Below are 11,271 nucleotides of genomic sequence, written 5' to 3'. Positions count from 1 at the left end.
TGTTCTCTTTCCTAATTTGTTACTCATAGGGTGGAAACAAAGAAATAAGGATTTTTTTAAAAAGGAGCTTTGGTGCTGTGATAAAATGAAGGATATAAGGCCTAGATACTGTGAATGTTAGTTATCCAGCAGAGAGTAGGGACTATAATGATGAAGTTCTCCAGTGTGCAACAATGGGGCAAGTGCACTGTAAGAGAAAGATACAGCTGCTTTTCCAGATCACAGAATCACAGAATCACCAGGTTGGAAAAGACCTTTAAGAGCATCCAGTCCAACCATTCCCATCCTAAGCTAAACCAGATCCCTGAGCACCTCATCTCCCCATCTGTTAAACACACCCAGGGAAGGTGACTCAGCCCCTCCCTGGGCAGCCTGGGCCAGGCCCTGACAACTCTGCCAGGGAAGAACTTTTCTCTCCCATCTGCTCTGACCCTGCCCTGGCACAGCTTGAGCCCATTGCCCCTTGTCCCATCTCCTGTCCCCTGGCTGAAGAGACCATCGCCCAGCTCTCTGCACCCTCCTGGCAGGTCAGGGGAGGTGGGGAGAAGGTCTCCCCTCAGCCTCCTCTTCTCCAGGCTGAACACCCCCAGCTCCCTCAGCTGCTCCTCAGAGGATTTGCCCTCCAGCCCCTTCCCCAGCCTGGTTGCCCTTCTCTGGACTCGCTCCAGGACCTCAATGTCCTTCTTATGGTGAGGAGCCCAGAACTGGACCCAGCACTCGAGGTGCAGCCTCACCAGTGCTGAGTACAGAGGCATGTTTTAACTGCAGTTTTATGTATGATGTTTTAACTACTGTAGCCATCCACAGTCTATCAGATGCTCAGACTATATCCTTCTCTCTTTCTGCTTGTTACTAGTCAAAATTCAGTTCTATAATGCAGAAGATGCATCTTATGCATTTCCCAGGTTTTACATAGGTATTTTGATGATGCTTCCTTTGAATGAAATTTGTGCACATGGTTTGTGCTAAAATATATTTAACTTGTGCTGGAAACTACTGAGGAACACTGAACACACAGGATACCTGAATTTCATCTCAGGTGCCAAGTAATCCACTTTTTCTTTGTTAGTTTTTCCTCTGGATAACAGCTTTTAAGAGAAAATTTACTTCAGTGCCTGCTGAAGTGAATGAAGAACTCTTTCTGTGAGGGCTGTGGCTTTGAATGAGGACTTTAATGTGTTAACAGCACCCCTATATTTCTGTTAGATCATGTGCTTCTGTAGGACTGGATGTTACGGTTCCAGACTGTGTGGGACTCAGCTGTTGTCTCAGCAAGGCACACTGTGTCGTTGGACAAGGCCCTTGTACTTCTTCCAGTAGTGCAAAGTTTACCTACCTCTGTTAATATCAGAGCAATGTCATCACTGTGGCTTGTGTTAAACACTGTGCCTTTACTCTTCCTGAGTCCAGCTGGAATCTTAGTCCCACAGTACCAATTGCTTTACAAAAAATAGTGGCAGAGAGCTTGCAGGAGCTTCCAGCCTTTGGAGATAGAAGGAAACATTACTGCCATGCTGTGAATGCAGAACTGAGACAGAAAAATTGCCCAAGGTCACATGAAACCAGAATTTCTGAATCCCAGTCTAAGATCTTAATTGGCATACATTGCTTGTTATCAGAGTGAAATGAAGCAGAAACCCTGAACAGGCTGAGCAGGAGAAATGCTGTGAATAGCCAGTAGGATTTTGTCATTCTCACTTGCTCCCACATTGGTTTTCATGTCTTTCCCATCTTGCCTTACTAAGGGACTGTGGTTATTTTCCAAGTTAAAGCTTACCAAATCAGCTTTATAAGAAGAGTAGGGAAAAATATTTGTCGCCAAAATTCCATGTGCTTAAGTGAATGCAGTGTAATGTAAATGTAATATTTCTATGTTTTGTTTCTGGTGAAGTGATTTATAATACAATTTGTATGATGTTACTCAAGCATTACTGTAAGCTGGAACAGTAAAATATAATCTGAGCTAATTTTTTTAATATTTATTACAGATGTTATTTTACAGTGGTTTTGAATGTTGTAAAATTAAATAAAATGACTTCTCAGAGCTGGGAATTATTTACCAAGACATGGAAGAACTGAGAAATATATTTTTCTTTAACTTTTTCTGCAGTTCTACTCTACACTTTATATGATGCTTTTGAAGTACCTACGTCACATGTGGTAGGTATTTATAAGATACTTATGCAGCTGCAATATAAGGTACTTGAGTGATCAAATCTAATTAGAAAGCCAATGAATCTGTTATTGAATTAGAGCAATTCTCATTTCCATGGCTCTCCTAAATTTCTCATTCCAGCTTCCTGCAATATCTGGCACAATGGTAATGAAGAGGATCTTCTGAATATTTGCATAACCCCAGAATTCCTCTGAAATTCCTCCTGATCACAAAGAAGGGATGGTTTGGAATAGTCAAATAAGCCTTGAGCATTGTGAAGAATTATGTTAGAAAAGGAAAACACTCTGGGAAGGACTTTATGTCATTTGATATGAGTGATCTTACCAGTGTCTTCCTCTTACTTAAACTAATGTCTATTTAATACTCAGTTCTTTTCTGGATTGTCCCAGAAGTGTGTTGCTGAGAGGAGGATGCTGACTGTTCCAGTACTGCCCTGTGAGTTGCAAACTCGTGGTAGTTGGCTGTGTTTAAAGTTAAGAGAGACAGAGGCACCGAGCAGAGCAGCGCCGACTGAGCGGGTACAGGGCACAGGACTGCCGGCCAGTATTAGTCACTAACACAAGCTTCTTCATCAGGGGATGGCAAGGAAGGATATGGGAGATCAAATGAATCCTTGAGGGTGAAAACAATGCAGATATACAAGACATTTAGAGGAGATGCTGGTGAATATAATGTAGGCATGAAACCACAGGAACTGAGTCTGGGTCTGTGCTGGTCATGAGCTGGCTCATGCAGAGCAGCTTGGCTGTCTCTCTATACCAACCTGTGATGACCAGGGGGACATTATTTGTTCTGTTCAAGTAGCTCTGTGCATTTGTTGATCACTGATGCAAAGCAAACAGACCTGACTGACTATGCAGACACATGTGATTCAGAATTTCCTCCTTCCAGATTTAAAAGGATGGCAGGCTGCAGACCAAACAGGATGTGTTCTGTCCATGCCTGGTTGGTCAGCAGCAGGAGGGAGCCAGTATCTGCCCAGAACCTCCCCACTGAGGTGACTACAGCAAGGCATAGAGTGTCTGCCCACTGAAGCTGTTAAGGATAAGCCAGAACTGGCCCATGGGGCAGATTCAAAAGACTTAACATTTTACAACACTTGATTGACACCTTGGGATCTGACTGTCACTTTGTATTAACAGACCAAATTGGCATAACTCAGGACCAAAAAGGTTAGTGAACTGTTTTAGAGACTCAAACTGTCCCCAGAATTGGTATAAACACGCTCAAGAGAGACTCCCCTATGCCTCAGTACTCCCAGATTTTTTGCTACAGTTGTTAGCCCAGCATTTGCAAACTCACAGGCATTTGACCAGAGGTTCTCACACAGCTGCCTTGAAGGCCAGGTTCGATCCCCAGTGTTTTAGCCATCCCTGGTTTAGGTTACAGGTCTTGGGACATATAAAAAATGGGATCTTTTTTACCTTTGATGGAACATCAGGCTATTTTACGGTGATAGCTTTCTCCTATGTTTTACACACCAACTTTAACCCTTTAGGCCCTCCCTTTTTGCCAGTTGTTTCAGCAGCTGTATCACTGTCACAGTCAATTTTTGAATGCATATTACCAGAATATCCTGTTGGGTCGTGTGCCGCTACAGAGTTTGCATTGCTGCAAACATGGTTTGAGCATTCTGAATCGAGAGATCTTTTCTGTTTCACAGTGGTTTGCAGAGAAACACTGGTCTCTACTGACATCTCATGGCTACACTAAGCAGTTGACGTTATTTGGGAAGAAACCATTTCCATGCATACTATTATGTTATGATTTGAAGAGCAGAGGAGACTGTCATGCTCACTTGGCTCTAGGTCTTGTATCCTATAGCCCAGAGAATCTCATTTAGAGCCTCCTGGGAACTGTGGCAGTATTCATAGAAACATAGAATCATAGACTGGTCTGGGTTGGAAGAGACCCCAAGGATCACAGGGTTCCAATCCTCTGCCACAGGCAGGGACACCAACCTCCAGGCCTGGAGCTACACAAGGTTGCCCAGGGCCCCATCCAACCTGGCCTTGAACACCCCCAGGGACGGGGCACCCACCCCCTCTCTGGGCAGCCTGTTCCAGCCCCTCACCACGCTCTCTGGAAAGAACTCCCCCCTTAGATCTAATCTAAACCTTCCCTCCTTCAGCTTCACTCCATCCCCCTTGTCCTGCCATTATCTACCCTTTGAATAAGCTGATTCCCTCCTGTTTCTCTGCTCCCTTCAGGGACTGGAAGGCTGCACTGAGGTCCCCCTCATCATTGACTCTGGATCTACTGCACAGTAGATCTGTCCTCTGCACACAGTGCTCAGACACAATTGTAGGTCTTCCAAGCCAGATTACTAGGGTAGAGCATCTCTTGTAAGACAGTGGTTTTGCTATGGTGCAGAATCTAGTTACTAGAGTTACATGTTAGATGGAGACTATTTGGCGATAGTGCCTTCATCCCTGAACTGTAGTCCCCAAGCAGATGAACAGTTGGCTACAGTCTGCAGGTATGTGGGGTTAGGTATTGGAGGGAAATCTCTTGTTATGTGTGACCTAGTTCCTCAGCCTAAGAAAATCCATCTATGTGATCTTACAGGAACTTTTATATTCCATCACCACTGAGGACAAGGCTTGTAAAACTGTCAGACATTAAAGGATACGAGACCGTAAGTAGGCAAGTTATCATCAGTTAATTAGTTACTGCTTATCAGCCAAGCTGTCAGAACCAGAAGTATTTATGCTCTCATCTCCCACCACTCTAGAGAATTAAGATTCAGAACACCCTCTCTACAGCCTGGTCCTGTTCTCATGATGGTTTAAGCTATTTGGTTTAATATTCCATCTGGAGCAAACCAGAGCTGGTGAACAGTGATGTATTAAAAAGCAGTGACTTAGAGGAGCCCTGCAGAGAGGGACCTGGGGGTCCTGGTGGGTGACAGGGTGTCCATGAGCCAGCAGTGTGCCCTGGGCTGAGAGAGACAATGGGATCCTGGGGGGATAGAAAGAGGAATGTGGCCAGCAGGTCACAGGAGGGGATCCTCCCCCTCTGCTCTGCCCTGCTCAGGCAACTGGAGTGTTGTGTCCAATTCTGGGCTCCCTGGGATAAAAAAGACAGGGATCTCCTGGAGGGAGTCCAGAGGAGGCTACGGAGATGATGAAGGGCCTGGAGCATCTTCCCTGGGAGGAAAGGCTGAGTGAGCTGGGGCTGTTCAGCCTGGAGAAAAGAAGACTAAGGGGGGACCTTATTAATGTTTGTCAATATCTGAAGGATGGGATGCAGGGGAAATGGGCAGCCCCTTCTCAGTGTCTGTGGGGACAGGACAAGGGGCAATGGCTGCAAGTTGGAGCATAGGAAGTTCCACAGCAACATGGGGAAGAAATTTTCCCCAGTGAGGGTGAGGGAGCCCTGGGACAGGCTGCCCAGGGGGTGTGGAGTCTCCATCTCTGGAGAGATTCCAGCCCCATCTGGACGCCGCCCTGTGCAATATGAGCTGGGGAGCTGTTTTGGCAGGGGGTTGGACCCCATGGGTTCTCCAGGTCCCTTCCAACCCCTATGATTCTGTGAACTTAGTCTTTGTGATAGTCTGCTCATGCCACTCACTTTAAAGCTAGCTGAAAGACTCCTTGTCTAGGATTGGAGGGATGGCAGGCAGTTCCCTGAAGAGCTGTTGGCTCATTATTTTACTGTTTCCATTTTTGCCAAGGACAAGGCAAACACTTGTCCTGGAAGGCTGGGGTTCTCTCAGTGTAATGCTCCCTAGGTGTTGGAAGGAATTTGTCTGCCAATAGCTGAACAGCATTTGCTGATGGCTCACGCTTCTGGACAACACATCTGGCTGCTGACAGAGCTAACATATTTCTCCATCCAACCTGGCCTTCTCAAATATTTATAAGCTAATGTTGTATGTAATGCCTGCAGCATACAGAGGTGCTGAGCTGAACTGCAGCGTGGAGGAGTCTCTATTGCCACAGCCTTTTGGAGCTGGCTGTGTCAGCACTGTGATAATCCTTTGGCATCATAAACCTTTTATTGCCATAGATCCCATTTGATTAGTATTACATAGTGATGCATTTAATTATGAAAGAAAATAATCAAAAGAATTTTCTAACTGTCAGGCAAAATCCACAGAAGGAACAAACTTTGTAGGAGTTGCAATAAGAAGTTTTTTGAGTTGTCTGCCTTTCTGTTTATAAACTGCACATTACAGGTATGACAACAGCTGTAGCCAACAGACTGGGAAGCTGTCCTTTTGGTCTGTGGCAAACTTCACCTATGACAGGACCTTGATTTGGTTCAGGGCACTTCTGATAAAATGAGAAAGTTCTACAGTAGTAACTGAGGAGACCAGTTGTGTTTCATTCATTGAAAGGACAGGTAAAAGCTGCTTAATACAGTGTGCAGCATAAATGTGTAAATATTGCTTTCTCAAGCCAAGAAATAATGCAATATTTAATGAAAACAGAAGAAGGGAGAAATGGCTTTCTCAGCCAACAGAAATCAAGATGTTCACAAGCCTTTTAGATTCAGACCTACAGGATCACCTCGTACTCATTGTTCAAGCTGCTGTTATAATTTATGCAATCACCCAAGTGACAGGACTTATTACTGTTGAGTTTCATTTTGCTGAACAGGTGACAACTTAAACCCCCCCATATTTACTTGCATCACTCAGTCCTTCTGATCATGTGCATCAACAAGAGGTGCTGGGGTTGGTCTCAAGGCACTCAGAACACAACCTGTGAGGCTTTGAACCAGCTGCAATGGGTTATCCTGAAGGCATCACTGAGACAGCAGGTGCACACAAGCAGGAGCAACATCACTGGTGACCATGTCTTAAAAAGACCTGTTCTGCCTGACTTTTGTGGAAGTTGGTGTTAATAAGTCAGCTGAAGAGAAGCATGTTTGCTGAGTGGGGCTGATCAACAATAAGGCACCATACAGCATCTTTCTTGTCCTACTCCAGTGAACACTGGCTTGTCACACTAGCATGCAGAGACACATGGCTAACTCTGTGCAGGGAGCTCTGCTGGGTTGGCTTCCTCTTGAAACTAAGATTTGTTTTTCCCCCTCAGGAGTCTCTGCCTCACTGTGTGGGCATCCAGGAGGCTGTTAAATTACAGAATTCACAGAAATCACTGAATTTTAGGGGTTGGAAGGGATGTCCAGAGTCCAACCCCCCTGCCAAAGCAGGTTGCGTAGGACAGGTCACACAGGTGATTTATTAGCAACATAAATGAGAAAAAAGTCCACTTCCTGTGCAGATAGCTAACATAAAAACCAGACTCCTCCTCCCAAGCCACTCTTGGACACAGACCTGCCCTTCAGAGTCTGCCTTGGGCTCATTTCCTGCTCTCATGGTTGCCCTAAGAGCAGTGCATCAGGACCCTCTGTCACCATAACAACTGGGATATCTGTTTTACAATTCCAACTGCCCTCTTGAACTTCAAGGGCCTCTTCCTACACACTGTCTAGAGCTCATCAATCCTTCCTTGAGCAATTCTTTATCAGAGTAGCAACTCCCACACCCACTCTTTCTAAAGCTGCTTCTCTGCCATTTGATTTCCAAAAGCCTGATGAACCGTGTAGTCACCTACTTGGGAAGGAGGATTGAATTTGTTACAGGTAAACCACAGTCTTTTCAAAGAGCAGCTAGTCCTGTGATTAACCCCATTGTCTGGGCTTTGCCTCTGGGAATGATTGCCCCAAGGAGCTCAGAAAATAATCTGGCAGAGGGCAAACTGCTCACATAGCAAGTTCTGTTCTAACTCCTAATTCCTTTGGAATTCAGACAATATGATAAACATTAAAACACTAAAGAATTCTAGAAAGCAGCGTGATCATCCAAGATGACAAATGCATCCCCAGAATCTCACTTAGCCACTAAGCTTGTAGCACTGGACTAACTGACATTTGTTTCTGTGCCTCACTGGCAGGTTTCCTACTCAGTTGCCTCCAGCTGAACAAACCTCCCCAACAGCTTGGTAAGAGATTGAATAATTCTAATCAGATTTTCTTTCATTATATTTACTATTTTCTGGAATATTGTGTCCAGTTCTGGGCCCCTCAGTTCACGAAGGACACAGAACTCCTTGAACGAGCCCAGCACAGGGTCACCAAGGTGATGGAGGGAGTGGAACCCCTTCCTCATGATGAGGGGCTGAGGGAGCTGGGGCTCTTTAGCCTGGAGGAGACTGAGGGGTGACCTCATTAATGTTTATGAATATGTGAAGGGTGAGAGTCAGGAGGATGGAGCCAGGCTCTGCTCAGGGATGGCAGTGGTAGGACAAGGGGCAGTGGGTGCAGCTGGAGCAGAGGAGGTTCCATGGGCATATAAGGAGAAACTTTTTCCCTGTGAGGGTGGCAGAGCCCTGGGACAGGCTGCCCAGAGAGGCTGGGGAGTCTCCTTCTCTGGAGACATTCAAACCCCACCGGGATGTGTTCCTGTGTGATTTAGTCTGGGTGATGCTGCTCTGGCAGGGGGTTGGACTAGATGAGCTTTTGAGGTCCCTTCCAACTCCTGATGTTCTGTGATTCTCTGATTCTGTGATTATGTGCAGAGATTTCAGCCTGCAGAGTCAACTGCAGCCCAGACAAGTGCATTTTCTACTAAATTGGTTAAAATGTAATTACCCTCTAAATAGCACTGTTACATGAGAAATCAGAATACAGTGTAAATTAGTGTCTGAAATGGGTTTTGCAATACACATAATCATAACATGGCATTTCACCAAACTCATTTATAAACAGTTATCATGACATGGGCACAGAACTAACTGGTGGCTCTTTGTATGAACAGGATTTTACTGTGCAGAAGCTGTCTCTCTGATAGCATCTTCCCTGGTTCTGCTCTGCTGTGTTTTGCCTGAGCATCCACTGCACGTCACTGTTGTTCCACACTGAAGAATCAAAAGAGACATTTATGTGAGCAGGTAGCAGGACTTGGAGACTCTGCCTCTTCAATCATGGGAAGAAAACATGCTACAAACCAGGGGATGGATCCTGTAGAAGTCAAGGGGGATTTTTTTCTCCAGGACTGAAGTGAGGCCAGAGCTGTTACTCTCTTGTTTCTTCATTTGCTTGTGCAAAAAGGTTTTACCCATATTTCCTCTTCAAAGGTGTAAAAAACGAATGGTCATTAGCCAGGGCCTTAAAGATCCTGAGGGAATTGCCTGCTCTTCTTCCCAGGCAGTGTGTGAGCTGTGACACATCACTAAGTGTGTTGGTGATCAAGTTTTGCAGCAGTGACAGCACACCCTGCCCCACAGTGCTCCTGTGAGGACTGAAATTAAAGATGTGAGGTGCTCAGACATAACTGTAGGAGCAACATCATGCACACCACCCTAGATCTGGAGCATTTATTCCTTTCAAATGAAGTTTTGGAGCATTATGCTGTGATTTTAGAAATACAGAGCTTGAGTTTGGCATGACTGTTAAGCCTAAAATGGCAGCTACAACCAGTGCTCTTAATGATGGTTTTCTACCACCACAACACTCCTAAGAAAGCTTTGTCAACAACAATGTCAAGTCACACAAGCTGATTAGCACTAAGCTCCTCCTTCCAGTATTTGCCACTAAAACCACAGAAATACTCCTACTTCTTCACTTGGCCTTTTTCCCAGGTTTTCAGCTACTGGCACATTGTCTGAGAGCAATGGGGAGGCTTAATTATTTTTTCAGTAAACTTTAATACAAAACAATTAAAGAGTAGTGAAACTGCCAGTAAAGACAGTTCCAGTAGAGGGCAGGAAGGAAGAGGCTGAAGGATAAAATAAAAATTAAAACAAGGCCATGAGTAGATGTTGAGGGGAATTAACAAGAGAAGAGATATATAAACTTAACAAAAATGATTTAGCAAGTAGGGACCTTGTGGGATCTTCTGTAACACACAAGACACTAAAAGCAACAGTGGCCCATCCATGGCCTTTCATCCTGCACTTGCAGCATCGATGATCATTGTACCCACCAGATCCTACTGGTGCAGCCCAACTTGGCATGTTAATTTATTAATATTACTAATTAAATTCATGGATCTTGGCTCATAAGGAGGAAGCAACACTACAGCTGCAGGTGACACTGAGGTGCCATGGAGATCATAGAAGCATAGAATCATATAATCATCTGGGTTTTAAGGGACCCCAAGGATCACAGAGCTTCAACCCCCCCTGCTACAGGCAGGGACACCAACCTCCAGGTCTGGAGCTACACAAGGTTGCCCAGGGCCCCATCCAACCTGGCCTTGAACACCCCCAGGGATGGGGCACCCACCCCCTCTCTGGGCAGCCTGTTCCAGCCCCTCACCACTCTCTCTGGAAAGAACTTCTCCCTAATATCTCATCTAACCCTTCCCTCCTTCAGCTTCACTCCATCCCCCTTGTCCTGCCAGTCTCTGCCCTTTGAACAAGCTGATTCCCTCCTGTTCCTCTGCTCCCTTCAGGGACTGGAAGGCTGCAATGAGGTCCCCCCACAGCCTTCTCTTCTCCAGGCTGACCCAGCCCAGCTCCCTCAGCCTCTCTCCGTAGGGGAGCTGCTCCAGCCCTCTGATCACCTTTGTGGCTCCTCTGACCCCTCTCCAACAGTCCCACATCTTTCTTGTGCTGGGGCCCCAGCTCTGGACACAGGACTCCAGCTGGGTCCTCCCAAGTGCAGAGTGGAGAGGGACAATCCCCTCCCTGTCCCTGCTGCCACCCCTCAGCACTGCAGTCAGGTTTTCTCACCTAGCTTAGCAACAAAGCTGAGGGACAAATTTCATCGTGTGGTATCTGTGTTCTTGCCCAGCTTATGTGACACATGATGAGTCCCATCTACTGTGTTTTTCCTGGTAATAGCCTGATCTGTGACCATCACAGTTATTTCACAGATGCTTCCCCACATCTCCAGACTGCAAAAGGGACACAAACTGAGAGATGTTATTTTCTTCCCTAGCACCCTGCTAATGGTAGCAGGAATCACGAGTCCTGGCATTTCCCACACTGGGAACACTTGCACAGACACAGAAATACCTGCATGTCTCTGACTTTATGAAGAAGCTAAGCCTCTGCATGCTGAACCTGAGTGCTACTGTAGATCCTGTGTCACAGAAAGGAAGAAAATTCCAAAAAGAAATTATCCTGCAACCTCCTGCC

Source organism: Gallinula chloropus (genome assembly GCF_964237585.1).
Source record: "Gallinula chloropus genome assembly, chromosome: 15".
Lineage (NCBI taxonomy): Eukaryota > Metazoa > Chordata > Aves > Gruiformes > Rallidae > Gallinula > Gallinula chloropus.
This window is presented reverse-complemented; position numbering follows the sequence as displayed.